We start from the raw sequence: 15,864 nt of genomic DNA, 5'->3' as shown, positions 1-15,864 counted from the left end.
ATTATATCTCAAAGCTGTCATGAAGATACTGCGTGCAAACCGCTGAATTGTACACTTTTAAGGGGTGAACTTTATTGTGTGTGAGTTATATCTCAAAGCTGTCATTAAAATAAGATACTGCATTCAAACTAGCAACTGCAGTTAAGGCAGTTCAGTGTTTTTTGCTCTTGTGGTACTCTACAATCCATCTATTTTTTAAATTGTCATAACATATACTTAAAATTTACTGTTTTAAAGTATACGGTTCAGTAACATTAAGTACTTTCACACTGTTGTGCAATTATCACCACCATCCATCTCCAGACTTTTTCTTTTTTTTTTTTTTTTTTTTTTTTTGAGACGGAGTCTGGCTCTGTCGCCTGGGCTAGAGTGCAGTGGCCGGATCTCAGCTCACTGCAAGCTCCGCCCCCCGGGTTTACGCCATTCTCCTGCCTCAGCCTCCCGAGTAGCTGGGACTACAGGCGCCCGCCGCCTCGCCTGGCTAGTTTTTTGTATTTTTTAGTAGAGACGGGGTTTCACCGTGTTCGCCAGGATGGTCTCGATCTGCTGACCTCGTGATCCGCCCGTCTCGGCCTCCCAAAGTGCTGGGATTACAGGCTTGAGCCACCGTGCCCGACCACCATCTCCAGACTTTTTCTATCTGGTTTTTACAGGGAGCGGAGGGAATTGAATGGGGATATAGAGTCCCCTATCTCTAGATCTTCAAATCTTTTTTTTTTTTTTTTTTTTTGAGACGGAGTCTCGCTCTGTCGCCCAGGCTGGAGTGCAGTGGCGGGATCTCAGCTCACTGCAAGCTCCGCCTCCCGGGTTCGGGCCATTCTCCTGTCTCAGCCTCCTGAGTAGCTGGGACTACAGGCGCCCGCCACCTCGCCCGGCTAGTTTTTTGTATTTTTTAGTAGAGACGGGGTTTCACCGTGTTAGCCAGGATGGTCTCGATCTCCTGACCTCGTGATCCGCCCGTCTGGGCCTCCCAAAGTGCTGGGATTACAGGCTTGAGCCACCGCGCCCGGCCAGATCTTCAAATCTTTGAAGGTTACATTAATGTCTACAATCCTTCCCTCCCCTCCGCTCACCTCCCCTTCTCTCTCTCTCCTTTTCTTTCTTTCTTTCTCTCTTCCTCTCTTTTTTTCTTTCTCTCTTTATTTTACTTTCTTTCTCTGTTCCCCAGGCTGGAGTGCAGTGGCACAATCACAGCTCATTGCAGATTTGACCTCAGACTCAATTGATCCACCACTCTCAACCTCCCAAGTAACTGGGATTATAAGCATGTGCCACCACATCCAGCTAGTTTTTAAAACTTTTTTATAGAGATGGGGTCTCACTATGTTGCCCAGGCTGGTTTGAAACTCCAGGGCTCAAGCTATCCTCCAGCCTCAGTCTCCCAAAGTGCTGGAATTACAGGTGTGAGCCACCACGCCTGGCCTATGAATTGCTTCTAATTTACTGTCTTAGCCAGGTAAGGCAGATTCGGGGGCTTTCAGTTGGCACTTTCTACCATAAAGGCTTTTACAACAAGGTCGGTGTGAGGTCTCTCACATGCCAACTACTGAGTTTATATCTGTCCCACTTAAAGACTGGGAGAAAAAAATCCTGCAAAGTGGGTCCTATTAGATTAGTTTGGTCCAAAGCTGCATTCATCCTTTAACCTTCTTGAACTCCCACCCTTAACTGAAAGGTCATGGTGGCATTTTCTAGTCTGCTTGTACCAGTGTCAACTTAAGGCCTGTATCCAGTGGCCATCAAAGTCTGAGTATTTTTCTTTCCCCAGTGCACATTTGTCTGGTTAATGGCTTTGGGTGTCTTGAGAAAAGGAGCAAGAGAATGATCATTGCATATTTTTGTGGCATTGAAGAGTCCTTTCCCAGGGGTGGATACGGCTATTTAAATCATTGGGCTCTAAGTCTACGAAGTCTATGAAATGACTTAGATCAGTAAACTGGTGAGGGACCATGATTTGCATTGTAGAGACTGACATCAGCCTTCTATCCAGTAGTTCTTGATTCCCTACCCATCTTGCCCTTGCCCTCTGTCTTTTTGAAAAATATATGTAAGTCAAGAAACACCACCCCATTTTTTTTTTTTGTAACAGAGTTTCTCTCTTGTTGCCCAGACTGGAGTGCAATGGCACATTCTCGGCTCACCACAACCTCCACCTCCCGGGTTCAAGTGATTCTCCTGCCTCAGCCTCCTGAGTAGCTGGGATTACAGGCATGCACCACCATGCCTGGATAATTTTCTGTTTTTAGTAGAGACGGGGTTTCTCTATGTTGGTCAGGCTGGTCTCGAACTCCTGACCTCGGGTGATCCGCCCACCTCGGCCTCCCAAAGTGCTGGAATTACGGGTGTGAAACACTGGGCCCAGCCAAGAAACACCCCTTTTATCTTTCCTTTCAGAATACCATATCTCTTAGCTATCACCACAGATCTCTCTGGGTCCAGACACCCTGGTTGTACTCCCGACTTGCTTCCCATGACAGTGTATATGTACTTATATATACACACACGCAAGTATATTATAATTTTCCTGAATCCTTTGAGAGTAAGTCATATGCAGGATGCCCTTTTATTCCTGAATATTTCATTCCTAAATGCAAAGATGCTCTCTTTCATAATCACAATATAATGATCAAGAAATTAGGATTGATATAACATTATTATCTAACTTCGTATATCATCCAAATTCTCCCAAGTTCCATTAATATCCTTTAGAACAAGACAAACTTGTTTTTTTCTGGTCCCAGAACTAATCCAGAATCATATTTGAATTTAGTTGTCATGTCTCTTGTTTCCTTTATTCTGGAGCCAGTTGCTCAGTCACTCCCTTTCACGACTGACTTTTTTTTTTTTTTTTTTTTTAAGAGAGAGAGTCTCACTCTGTCACTCAGGCTGGAGTGCAGTGGTGTGATCTTGGCTCACTGCAACCTCTGCCTCCTAGGTTGGAGCAATTCTCCTGCCTCAGCCTTCCGAGTAGCTGGGATTACAGGTGTGAGCCACCATGCCCGGATAATTTTTGTATTTTTAGTAGAGATGGGGTTTTGCCATGTTGGTCAGGCTGGTCTTGAACTGCTGACCTCAGGTGATCCACCCACCTTGGCCTCCCAGAGTGTTGGGATTACAGGCATGAGCCACTGTGGCTGGTCCACAACTGACATTTTTTTTTTTTTTTGAGATGGAGTCTTGCTCTGTCGCCCAGGCTGGAGTGCAGTGGTGCAATCTCGGCTCACAGCAAGCTCCACCTCCCAGGTTCACGCCATTCTCCTGCCTCAGCCTCCCAAGTAGCTGGGACTATAGGCATCCGCCACCATGCCCGGCTAATTTTTTGTATTTTTTTAAGTAGAGGCGGGGTTTCACCCTGTTAGCCAGGATGGTCTCAATCTCCTGACCTCATGATCTGCCCGCCTCAGCCTCCCAAAGTGCTGGGATTACAGGCGTCAGCCACCGCGCCTGGTCACAAGTGACATTTTTTAAGCATACTGGCCTGCTGTTTTGTAGAATGTCCCTTAAATTGGGTTTGTTGATGGTTTTTTTATTATTTGATAGATTCAATTTGATAGAAACATACAGAAATGATGTAGTAGCATGATTCATGGATTCCTATTTCGTGGGTTACAATTCATTACTACTATCAGGGCTGGCTGCGTAATTTGTGGGGCTCAGCACAAATGAAAATGCAGGGCCTGGGTGCGGACAAGGAAGCCAATTTCCTCTTCTCATAAACTGCTGTTCCAGTCGATGCAAATGGACAATGCCCAGGGAACTGTATCCTCCACGCTGGTTTGTTCTCGATTGTTGGATGGCACTGGTAAGAGGCCCTAGCTCAATGGCCTGCAGAATGTGCTGTGTTACTGTCAGATTAGGGAGGGGACAACTGCCTTCTTGATCACCCCATGGTGCTATGAAAGTTGCAGATACAGGATAAAGTCCACTCTACTCAGACCCAGACAAATTGGAGATAGGAGAGCACAAAGGAGAGAGCTCATGCTTGCATGTCTAAAGCTAAAAGCTGTTTCCAGGCAATAACCCACAAGAAATTCTCTCATGCCCTTCATGCATCTTATGCTTTCTTGCATGTTTCACACACATGCACATATTTCTTTGACATGATTTCTCACTAGACATTTTTTAGGACTGCATCTATTCAGATAAGATAATCTCAAAAGAAGACTTGCCTGATAATGGCTTCTCTACCAGTGAAGCCATTCGCTGCTACCGACTCTGGCTTTGAACCTCTGGTATCAATAAACTGTTTCTAAGCAGCTTACATGAACGTCTCTGTGTTACTGATAAAGGCTTCTCTTTACCCTCCCCTCTTTGGATGCGTTTGTGGCTTGCTGTAACTGTGCATCCCAGGTTATAATCCTTTTTGCTTACTCCCAGATAAAATAATTATATTATGAAGTTTTTTTTCCTGATGTCCTTTTTTTAGGTTGACAGTGCCCTGGGATATGGGCCCAACCCTGAACTCTCCTGTTCCTATCCATGCCTAGGCTTCTGCCAGGGTGAAAGGTGATGACAAAACACGGGCCTCCCCCAGCCAAGGTGACCCAGTCACTGCTCTGAAGCAAGGCAGGGAATGCAAAGCTGGGCAGGGACCACAGGACCGGGGTTAGGGAGTGGGCAGCAGCAGGCCTCAGACCCATGTGTCATCAGAGGCTCCAGGTTCTCAGAATGCTCCATTGTGCCATCAGACTTCACTTAGAAACCACAAATTCAAAGGTAAAATGATAAAGGGTTTTAAGGCAATGACTGTACATTATTAAAATTCTACGTGCCAAGCCTTGTGTGATTCTACAGGCCCACAAAGCCAGCCCTGACAAACACTATTAATTTTGATGTTCAAATTGACCCAGATTTGGCTAGTGGGAACCCCTTCAAGCTGGTTCCTGTGTCCCTTTTTTTTTTCTTTTTAAATAAATGTTTCAAGTATAGAAATTAATTTTTAAACATTATCCAAAAGTTGTGCTCCATTTAACAAATGTAAAGCAGGACTTTTGGGAAAAAAAGTTTACAATTAGGTATAAAATACTTAATAATATACTTTGACATTCACAGTAGCTGTTTTCGAAAAACAAATTTTGCTAATGTAGCTTAAAAGGAAAATTACAGTCTCATTAAAAATAAATAAGCCTTTAACTGAGGAATAGTCCTCCCTCAGGATGGATCCTGTGTCCTTTGCATGTCACTGTCATTTTCTGAGCACTCTTTCACTTTCTGACTCATCTTTTTCCTTCCCAGACCAAGTTTTGTTTTTCTTTGTTTCTTTGTTTTTGAGATGGAGTTTCGCTCTATCACCCAAGCTGGAGTACAGTGGCACGATCTAGGCATCTAGGCTCACTGGAGCCTCTGCCTCTCAGGTTCAAGTGATTCTCAGGCCTTAGCCTCCTGAGTAGCTGGGACCACAGGCGTGTGCCACCACGCCCAGCTAATTTTTGTATTTTTAGTAGAGACGGGTTTTCACCCTGTTGGCCAGGCTGGTCTGGAACTCCTAACTGCCCGCCTCGGCCTCCCAAAGTGCTGGGTCTACAGGTGTGAGCCACCACGTCAGGCCCCAGACCAAGTTTTGAATCAAGAAGTACTGGGACCAGGCGCAGTGGCTCACACCTGTAATTTCAGCACTTTGGGAGGCTAAGGCGGGCGGATCATAAGGCCAGGAGTTTGAGACCAACCTGGCCAACGTGGTGAATCTCCGTCTCTACTAAAAATACAAAAATCAACCGGGCATGGTGGCGGGGGCCTGTAGTCCCAGCTACTTGGGAGGCTGAGGCAGGAGAATTGCTTGAAACCGGAAGGCGGAGGTTGCAGTGAGCTGAGATCACACCACTGCACTCTAGCCTGGGTGAAAGAGCGAAACTCTGTCTCAAAAAAAAAAAAAAAAAAAAAAAAAAAAGTATTGGTTTCTTTAAAAAAAAAAAAAAAATTGAAGCAAAATCTGCATCACAAAACATTAATCTTGGTCATTTTAAAATGTACAATTCTGTGACATTTTGTACATCTATCTAGTTCTAAGACATTTTCATCACCCCAGAAGGAAACCTCGTGTGCAATTAACAGTGAACACCTCAGTTCTCCCTCTCCCCAGCCTCTGGAAACCACTTGTCTGCTTTCCATCTTTACGGATTTACCTGCTCTGGATGTTTCATGTAAGTAGAATTATACAATATGTGGCCTTCTGTATTTGACTTCTTTCACTTAGTGTAATGTTTTTGAAGTTCATCCATGTTGTAACATGTATCAATACTTTATTCCTCTTTACGGCTGAATACAATTCCATTATATGGATGTGCCACATTCTGTTTATTCATTCTTTGATGCCATTTGTCTCCAGTTCTGGGCTGTTGTAAATAATGCTGCTATGAACACTTATGTACAAGTATTAAATATGTGTTTGGATGCCTGTTTTCAGTTTTTTTAGGCATAGTTCTAGGAATAGGCTTGCTAGGTCATCTGTTTAACTTTTTGAAGACTCATCAAACTGTTTTCCAAAGTGACTGTACTATTTTACATTCCCAGTTTCTCCATGTCCTTGTCAAATCACCCTTCTTTCCTCCCTCCCTTTCCTTCTCCTTCTTTCTCTTTCTCTTGCTCTTTCTTTCTTTCCAACCTAGTGAGTTTGAAGTGGCAGCTCATTGTGGTTTTGATTCACATTTTCTTAACGACTAATGACATTAAACATCTTTCCATTTGATGTTGGCCATTTTTATGTCTTCTTTGGAGAAATGTATATCCAATTATATTCATATGCCCATTTTTTAATTGGGTTATGTCTTTTTGTTGTCGAGTAGTTACAGCTCTTTATATATTCTGATACTATAATTTTATCAGATATATATGATTTGCAAATATTTTCTCTCATTCTGTAGGTTGTGTTTTCACTCTGTTGATAGCGTGTTTTATGCACCATTTACAAAAAATTTGGTGAAGTCTAATTAATCTACTCTTTTCTTCTGTTGCTTGTGTTTTTGGTGTCAAACCTAAAAAATATCATTGCTAAATCCAGGGTCATAAAGATTTGTGCCTATGTTTTCCTCTAAAAGTTTTAGAGTTTTAGTTCTTATATTCAGCTATTTGATTCATTTTGAGTTAATTTTTGTATATCATGTAATTTTGTATGTGATATTGGTAAGAGTCCAATTTCTTATTGTTCTTCTTTTTTTTTCTTTTTCTTTTTTTTCCAGAGACAGGGTCTTGCTCTGTCACCCAGGCTGGTGTGTTGTGGAGGGATCTCGGCTCACTGCAACCTCCTGGGCTCAAGCGAGCCTCCCACCTCAGCTTCCTGAGTAGCTGGGACTACAGGCGCAAGCCACCATGTCTGGCTAATTTTTCTATTTTTAGTAGAGACAGGGTTTTACCATGTTGCCCAGTTGGGTCTGGAATTTCTGAGCTCAAGTGATCTACCCACGATGGCCTCCCAAAGTGTTGAAATTACAGACGTGAGCTACCACGCCAGGCCTCAGTTTCATTCTTTTGTATGTAGATATCTAGTTCTCCCAGTACCACTTGCTGGGGCCACTTCTTTCTCCATTGAATGATCTTGACTATAGATGCATACTTTTATTTCTAGACTCTCAAGTCTATTCCCCTCCTCTATATGTCTTTACATCAATACCATAAGTTTTTTTTTTTTTTTAATTACTGTACCTTTGTAGTAAGTTTTGAAATCAGGAAGCATGAGCTTTTTAAATTTTTGGGTCCTTTGTAATTTCATATGCATTTTAGCGTATACTTTTCCATTTCTTCAAAAATGTTGCTGAATCTGTAGCTCTATCTGGGGGAATATAGCCATCTTCACAATATTATGTGTTTGAATCCGTGAACATTAAATGTATTTTCTTTTTTTTTTTTTTTTTAATTTGAGAAGGAGTTTCACTCATCACCCAAGCTGGAATGCAGTGGTGCGATCTGGGCTCACTGCAACTTCCACCTCCCGGCTTCAAGCAATTCTCCTGCCTCAGTCTCCTGAGTAGCTGGGATTACAGGTGCCCACCACAACGCCCAGCTAATTTTTGTATTTTTAGTAGAGACGGGGTTTTGTCAAGTTGGCCAGGCTGGTCTCAAACTCCTGACCTCAGGTAATCCACCTGCCTCAGCCTCCCAAAGTGCTGGGATTACAGGCGTGAGCCACTGCGCCCAGCCATGTCTTTTCATTTATTTAGATTTTCTTTAATTTTTTTCAGTAGTGGTTTGTGGTTTTCAATGTATAAATCCTCCACCTTCTTGGTTAAATTTATGCCTAAGTGTTTTATTCTTTTTAATATTATTGTAAATGGAACTTTTAAAGTTTCCTTTTCAATTGTTCATTTCTAATGTGTTGAAATGCAACTAATTTTTATGTGTTGATCTAGTCTTTTGCATCTTTGCTTATTTCATTTATTAGCTCTAATAGTTTTTTTATTATTTAGGATTTTCTATATATAATATCATGTAATTGGTTCCTTTTGTTGGAAAGGGATATTAAGAAATCAAGATCCCAAGCCTGTAATCCCAGCACTTTGGGAGGCCGAGATGGGTGGATCACGAGGTCAGGAGATCGAGACCATCCTGGCTAACACGGTAAAACCCCGTCTCTACTAAAAAGTACAAAAAACTAGCCGGGCGAAGTGGTGTGCGCCTGTAGTCCCAGCTACCTGGGAGGCTGAGGCAGGAGAATGGCAGGAACCCGGGAGGCGGAGCTTGCAGTGAGCTGAGATCCGGCCACTGCACTCCAGCCTGGGCGGCAGAGCGAGACTCCATCTCAAAAAAAAAAAAAAAAAAAGAAAAAAGAAATCAAGATCCAAGTGCTAAGTGTACTCATAGCTACTTTGATATAATTGCTTCTAGGACCTCTTAGCAGACAGAACTAGATAATACATACATACACACACACACACATATATATATTTATATATTAAAATCCATGAATTCTTACTGATTCCACCAACTTTAATTCTATTAGGAAAACTGGAGGTGAAACTCTCCATGTTGCAAGTAGCAGTGTCCGAAAAGCCCCAGGGTGGGAAGCAAGAGGTATACTGTGATCGATTCTGTGGCTGGAGTAAGAAGTGGCGTAGAGATGACTTTGAACTGGCACACAAGATGTGTTCAGTATACTTAGTTTCCGTAATAACAGTCTCCTTGTTTTCTTTCTACCTCTCTGGATACTGTTTTTTTGGATTCCTTTTTGAACTTCTGTTGCTCATGCCTTAAAAGCTGGGTGTTCATCTGGGTTCTGTAACAAGCCTATTGTCCTCTCAGCTCACTTTCTAGATTAGCTCATTGATTCTAATGCCTTCCAGTACCTTTTGGGTAATAGCTACAGCACACGTTTTCAGTGCTTCAGATAGGCCTATTTGACTACATACTAAATATCCAGGCTTCACTTGGATATTCTGTTGTTGCTAGTGTGTCGAAATGGAAATGTCCTAAACTCATCACTGTGGCCTATTTCACCCTTCCTCCCGGTTGCAACTAGGTTTTCTTCCTATTGCTCAATGGTTTCTTGTTGCCCAAACCAGAAACTGGGCATCCCCATGGACTCCTGCCTCGCTTTCACACCCCCACATCCAAGTCCTCTTGATTCATTCTCCTAAATATGTCAAATATGTCCATTCATCTCCATCCTTATGGCCACTGCCTTAATCAGATCACTATTATCCCTCACTTGGATTACAGAGTGCTAATTGACCTCTCAAACCCATTCTTAGTCTTAGAACCATTACAAACTTCAGTTCTAAGTTTTAGTCCTGGCTGTGCCACTTATTAGCTATATGATCTTGGTCAGATTGCTTAATCGCTTTAGGACTCAGTTTCCTCATCTGTAATACAGAGGCAAGAATAGAACCTACTTCATAAAGTAGTTGTAAGACACATAAGAGGTGATGTAGTCAAAACTATTAGCGTATTGGCTGACTCAGAGTAAATGATCAAGAAATGTTAGTTATTATCATGATCATCATTGCACGGTTATTCACCACATGGCCTCTGTTATTTCTCCAAATTCTTTTCTGATTGTTTCAGTCTTTCAGCTTTTCTGAACCCCTTCCTGTTGCTCCAGGGTCGAATCCTATCTTTTGCTTCCAGGCCTTCCCTCTGCTCCCTTTTCCTGGAATTCTCTTCTCCTTTGCCCCTTGCCCTCATTCATTCTAAGTTTATCCATCATTTTCTCTTGATTTGGTGTCATTTATCTGTGTTCCAATAACACTCTTTAACTTCCTTTACTGAGGCTCTTATCTCACTACTGGAGTTGCCTACTTATTCGCTGGTCTCTCAAGTAAGTCCTGAGGTCAGGGACCAGTTTACCTTGTTTACTAATACAGGGCCTGACTTGATGAATGAGTGAATGAATGGGTGATGAATGGGCCATAGCGCCATCCTGGGTTTTCTGATCTCCTGTCTGGTATACTCCTGGTGAGAGCCATGCCTGGCCGCAGGAGTGGGGAAAGCTGACGGTGGGCTTTCCCTGTACCATACCAGCCATTAGCAATTACTGCATTATTGGCTTCCCAGATTTTAGCTGACCAGTGATTGCCAGGACTATTCCTCTAGACATGAACATGGGGCTACCTTCCCCCCCCCCCTTTTTTTTTTCCAGACAGAGTCTCTCTCTGTCGCCCAGGCTGGAGTGCAGTAGTGCCATCTCAGCTCACTGCAACCTCCACCTCCCGGTTCAAGCGATTCTCCTGCCTCAGCCTCCTACGTAGCTGGGACTACAGGCGCGTGCCACCACACCTGGATAATTTTTTGGTATTTTTAGTAGTGACGGGGTTTCACTGTGTTAGCCAGCATGGTGTCAATCTCCTAACCTTGTGATCCGCCCGCTTCGGGCGCCCAAAGTGCTGGGATTACAGGCGTGAGCCGCCGCACCCGGCCTTTTTCTCTTAACCTCACCAACAGTCTGACGGCCCTTCTCTCACACGGGAACAGCTCTTGAACTTATCAAGGGGGGGGGGGGGGGGGGGGGGGGGGGGGGGGGGGGGGGGGGGGGGGGGGGGGGGGGGGGGGGGGGGGGGGGGGGGGGGGGGGGGGGGGGGGGGACACTGTTATGACATCTGTTATCTCTAAACCCGAGTTTACTGTGTTATGGTTGCCTGGAAATGTTATATCAAATGTGTGAAATTGCCGACTATTGGTAATTTCATAAGGTTCATCCTATACGTGCTTTTGTAAATTGGACCCATCTGACAAGCTAACTACTGTAATGCAAATTGTGAGTAGCTACAGATTGGAAACGTGATGGAGTTGGCCAGGTGGGCCTGGGACAGCTGGAATTTGCGGTGGAGGTAGACACAAGTCAGCAAGACGGCTTAGAAGGCAGAAGACAAGCCAGACTAAGGCTTCTCAACATTTTACTCTACTTAGAAGTGGAAACATTTGGTTCAGAGGGCCTTTGCCTTAGACTCCATAGGGGCAGGCCCAAGGCCTGCTGTTCACACCTCCAGGCCACTGAGGTGGATGACCTTGGCTGCCTCTGAGTGGGAACCAGGAGGTCTGATCCCCTCCGCAGTCGCAGGTTCACGATCCCGCAGGCCCGAGCAACACCGTCGGCGCTGGGAAAAGAGAGCCACTGGGTGGCAGCAAAAGCACGCAGGTTTCTTCCGACAGAGGCGGTTCCTTAACATCCTGTAGTTTCCTTCTTTTTAAACTCATTGCTCTAACACTCTTAGAAATTTACAGTGGTTTTATATTCTTGAATTAGACAGTGTGAGCAGAGACTCCGTTTGCCATTTCCTCTCAGAATTACATTGATGTTTTTCCTGCGAAAATTTTTACTTATTTTTCTCCCATGTTATTTCCAGGAATCCCAGACTTTCCCTTGCCCCGGAAAGGCCGTGTCCAGGCCGACCTGAGCCAGGAGCCGCAGGGGTGGGAAGCCGGCGGCAGGGCCGGGCCCGGGAAGCCGCCTCAGGAGCCGCGAGGACTCGGGAACCCCGGGCGGGGCCGGCGTGCATTCGCCCGGCACCTCCGGCTGCTACGGTGGCGACCGCGATCTGATGCCCTGGAAAACACCTTTAGAACATGGCTTTTGGGGGAGGTGAATAGGGCAGAGTCCCCAAAGGACACCTCGCCGCATACTGGTTCTTGGTGCACTTTGTAAATGTCACCCCCGTGTCTCAAAACGAAAACACCCCTTTATCTTCTAGCACCTTCCAGAACGGGGCAGTGGAAACTAGTGTTGGGACAAAGGAGGCGAGCAGGGCCTTTTCGGGGCTCACAGAGGACCCCTGGGAGGCGCGGCGGCGGGGGAGAGCGCGACAGTCCCCCAACCCCCGCCAACCGGGCAGGGGCCGCTCCCGAGGTGACAGGAGGAGGCGGGAGGTGGAGGAGAGAAGGTCCCGCCCCACCTCGCTCTCCTTTACGGGAAGTGATGTGGGGCCAGGCGGAAAATACCCGCCAAGAACCCAAAAAAGGCCAGCGGCGGGTGGACGCGGCGCGCGGGGACTCGAGCCGGGCGGGGACAGGACTGCGGGGCGAGCCAGGTGAGGGGCCTGAGGAGCGGGAGGCTCGCGGCGGGTTCGGTCCCTCCGGGAGGACCGAGCGAGGCGTCCCCGTGGGGCCGTCCTGGGGCTGGGGTCGGAGGCTGCGCCGCCCTTTCTCCTCGCCTCCTGGCACCCGAGCCCGCCGGAAAAGTGGCTTCTCTCCAAGGCCCTCAGTGCAGACCCCAGTGATGACAACCGCCTGGTGCTGGTCAGGTGCAGTCCGGGGTCCGGCCAGGGTCTCAGGTCGCCTCGGGGTTGCATCCAGGTGCGAGGGTGCCCATCAGGGGTAGGAAACTTTCCTGGAGGGAAAGGAGGAAAGTCCCCGACCTCCCGCACGCCCCCCAGTTCATTCCTTCCTCTTTAGCTTTCAGTTTAACTGTTTAACCCGGTTGCCCTCTCGTTGGTGAGGGTCTGGACTGCAGACTGGCTGCGAGGGAGGGGCTCTCCCTTCTCCTGTTAGACAGCAAACTCTACCTGGCGGCCAGGCCCTGCCGTCGGGACTGGTGGTGGGCTGATGTGATGACAGGCTTTAGTAACTATTGCCAAAGCCTGTCTCTGTCCCAGTAGATCACCAGCTCAGCAAAGGCAGGCCTGAAGCGAAGCGAATTTTGTGAGCCCTGGACTGAGGAGCCTTCCCAGCCTTTTAGCTCCTGCTGGCCACCTGGGCCTACATGGCCTCAGGGTCTTCTGCCACTGGGTCCTCTTCCTTACGCCTGCAGCTAACAGCTGTTCTTTCCTTCCGGATGGATTATCACTTTTTATGGTTGGTTGATCAGTCAGATGTTGGAGTTGGGGGTAGAGGGATTATAGAGTTGCGCTATGTACGTTTTCTCTAATCATTGCTAATTAAATTTGTTGATTCTCCACTCACTGTTCTTGTTACTTTTTTTTTTTTTTTCCCCCGGCCTTCTTAAAAACTTGCTTTAGAGGGAAAATACAACCTGGAAAACAGTTTCTGCAGATGGTTAGAAGTGAAGAAAGGTTAATATAATGCCGAAGGAACTTGACTGAGGATCATTATTTTCTGTATTTGATGTTGGTTTATGTTGTTTTATGTTTTCATTCCTACTTTTTTCTTCCTTTGTACCCTTCTCTCTTCCTCCCTCCCTCGCTTTTTTCCCTCCTTCCTTAATTTCTATGACCTGCTTTGATTTTTAATTTCATTGAAGTATATTTAATCTATTTTTCCTTTTTTTTTTTGAGACAGAGTCTGACTCTGTCACCCAGGTTGGACTGCAGTGGCATGATCTTGGCTCACAACAACCTCTGCTTCCTGGATTGAAGTGATTCTTTTGCTTCAGACTCTAGAGTAGCTGGGATTACAGGCATGCGCCACCATGCTTGGCTAATTTTTGTATTTTTAGTAGAGATAGGGTTTTGCTAGGCTGGTCTCGAACTCCTGACCTCAAGTGATCAACCTGCATCAGCCCAAAGTGCTGGGATTGTAGGCTGGAGCCACCACACCCAGCCTGTTTTTCCTTTTGTTGTTTGTGCTTTTGATGTCAAATTTAAGAAAACATTGTCAAATTCAAGGTCATGAGATTTATACTTATGTTTTCTTCTAAAAGTTTTATAGTTTTACCTCTTACATTTCATTCTTTGATCCATTTTAAGTTAATTTTTAAATATGGTGTGAGGTAGGAGGTCTAACTTCAACCTTTGTGTGTGGATATCCAGTTCTTTCAGCACCATTTGTTTAAAAGACTGTTCCTCTTTGAATGGTTTTGGCACCTCTGTTGAGATAAATTGACCATGAATGTAAAGGTTTCTTTCTGAACTGTCAATTTTATTCCATTGATCTGTATGTCTGTCCTCAAGCTAGTATCATACTACCTTGATTATTGTAGCTATATAGTGTTTTGAAATCAGGATATGTGAGTCCTTCAGCCTTGTTCTTTTTCAAGATGTTTTGACTGTCCAGTTCCCTGAATTTCCATATGAATTTTTTTTTTTTTTTTTGAGACGGCGTTTTGCTATTATTTCGCAGGTTGGAGTGCAATGGCACGATCTCGGCTCACTGCAACCTCCGCCTCCCAGGTTCAAGTGATTCTCCTGCCTCAGCCTCCTGAGTAGCTGGGATTACAGGCATGTGCCACCATGCCCAGCTAATTTTGTATTTTTAGTAGAGACAGGGTTTCTCCATGTTGGTCAGGCTGGTCTCGGACTCCCGATCTCAGGTGATCTGTCTGCCTCAGCCTCCCAAAGTGCTGCGATCACAGGCATGAGCCACCGTGCCTGGCCTTCCATATGAAATTTAAAGTCATCTTCTCAATTTCTGTTGTTTTGGTTCTAGAATAGATGTAAGGGTTTTGAAGTGAACAACAATCTCTAGGAGCCACACTTTTGAGTTTTCTCTCCCAAAGCTGCTTTTCCCCTAGTCTTCTCCATCTTAGTGAATGGCAACTTCACTCTTCCAGATGCTCACACCAAACATCCTGAAATCATTCTTGATTCTTTCTCTTATAACCCACATTATATTCCTCAGCAGGCTGAGTGTGGTGGCTCACGCCTGTAATCCCAGCACTTTGGGAGACAGGTGGACGGATCACAAGGTCAGGAGATCAAGACCATCCTGGCTAACACGGTGAAATCCCATCTCTACTAAAATACAAAAAATTAGCTGGGCATGGTGGCACATGCCTGTAGTCCCAGCTACTTGGGAGGCTGAGGCAGGAGGCTGAGGCAGGAGAATCGCTTGAACCAAGGAGGCAGAGGTTGCGGTGAGCCAAGATGGTACCACTGCACTCCAGCCTGGGCAACCTAGTAAGACTCCATCTCAAAAGAAAAAAAAAAATTCCTCAGCAAATCTCACTGATTCTACTTTAAGAATACATCTGACCAGGCGCAGTGGCTCACGCCTGTAATCCCAGCACTTTGGGAGGCTAAGACAGGTGGATCATCTGAGGTCAGGAGTTCAAGACCAGGCTGGCAACATGGTGAAACCCCATCTCTACTAAAAATACAAAAATTAGCCGGGCATGGTCATGGGTGCCTGTAATCCCAGCTACCTGGGAGGCTGAGGCAGGAGAATCACTTGAACCTGGGAGGCGGAGGTTGCAGTGAGCCAAGATCGTACCATTGCACCCCAGTCTGGGTGACTGAGACTGCATCTCAAAACAAACAAACAAACAAGCAAACAAAAAGAATACATCTAGGATGATAAGCATTTTCCACCACTTCTGCTGCTTCCACCAAGTTCCTATCATCACTGTGTCCTGGATTACTGCAAAAGCCTCCTAAAGGACTTCCCTGCTTCCACCCTTTACTGCCGCACACTCTATTCTTAAGGCAGCAGCCAGGGTCTATTATGTCACTCTGCTTGAAACTCTCCAATGGCTTTTTATCTCAGAAGAGACAGAGTCCTCACCATGGTCTCTACAGCCCTTGCATGGAGTGTGGCTTCATCTGCTCT

At 45.5% G+C, this 15,864-nt stretch overlaps 2 protein-coding genes across 4 annotated transcripts in view; one reads left to right on the top strand and one right to left on the bottom strand.

Moving 5' to 3' along the window:
* Positions 1–15,864, bottom strand: part of PIGB (phosphatidylinositol glycan anchor biosynthesis class B) — a 210,878-nt gene that overhangs the window by 54,522 nt on the left and 140,492 nt on the right. The gene's annotated exons all lie outside the window — the stretch shown is intronic.
* Positions 12,326–15,864, top strand: part of RAB27A (RAB27A, member RAS oncogene family) — an 88,739-nt gene continuing 85,200 nt past the window's right edge. For 2 of the 3 annotated variants that reach the window (XM_050799808.1, XM_050799807.1), the window contains exon 1: positions 12,339–12,452. The gene's annotated coding sequence lies outside the window, so the exon portion shown is untranslated. Of the gene's footprint in view, positions 12,453–15,864 lie in introns of all 3 variants that reach the window. The other variant, XM_050799802.1, reaches the window with a different exon arrangement.

Source organism: Macaca thibetana, chromosome 7 (genome assembly GCF_024542745.1).
Source record: "Macaca thibetana thibetana isolate TM-01 chromosome 7, ASM2454274v1, whole genome shotgun sequence".
Taxonomy (NCBI): Eukaryota; Metazoa; Chordata; class Mammalia; order Primates; family Cercopithecidae; genus Macaca; species Macaca thibetana.
The sequence above is the reverse complement of the archived record's forward strand: the minus strand, read 5'-3'. Positions and strand labels throughout refer to the sequence as shown.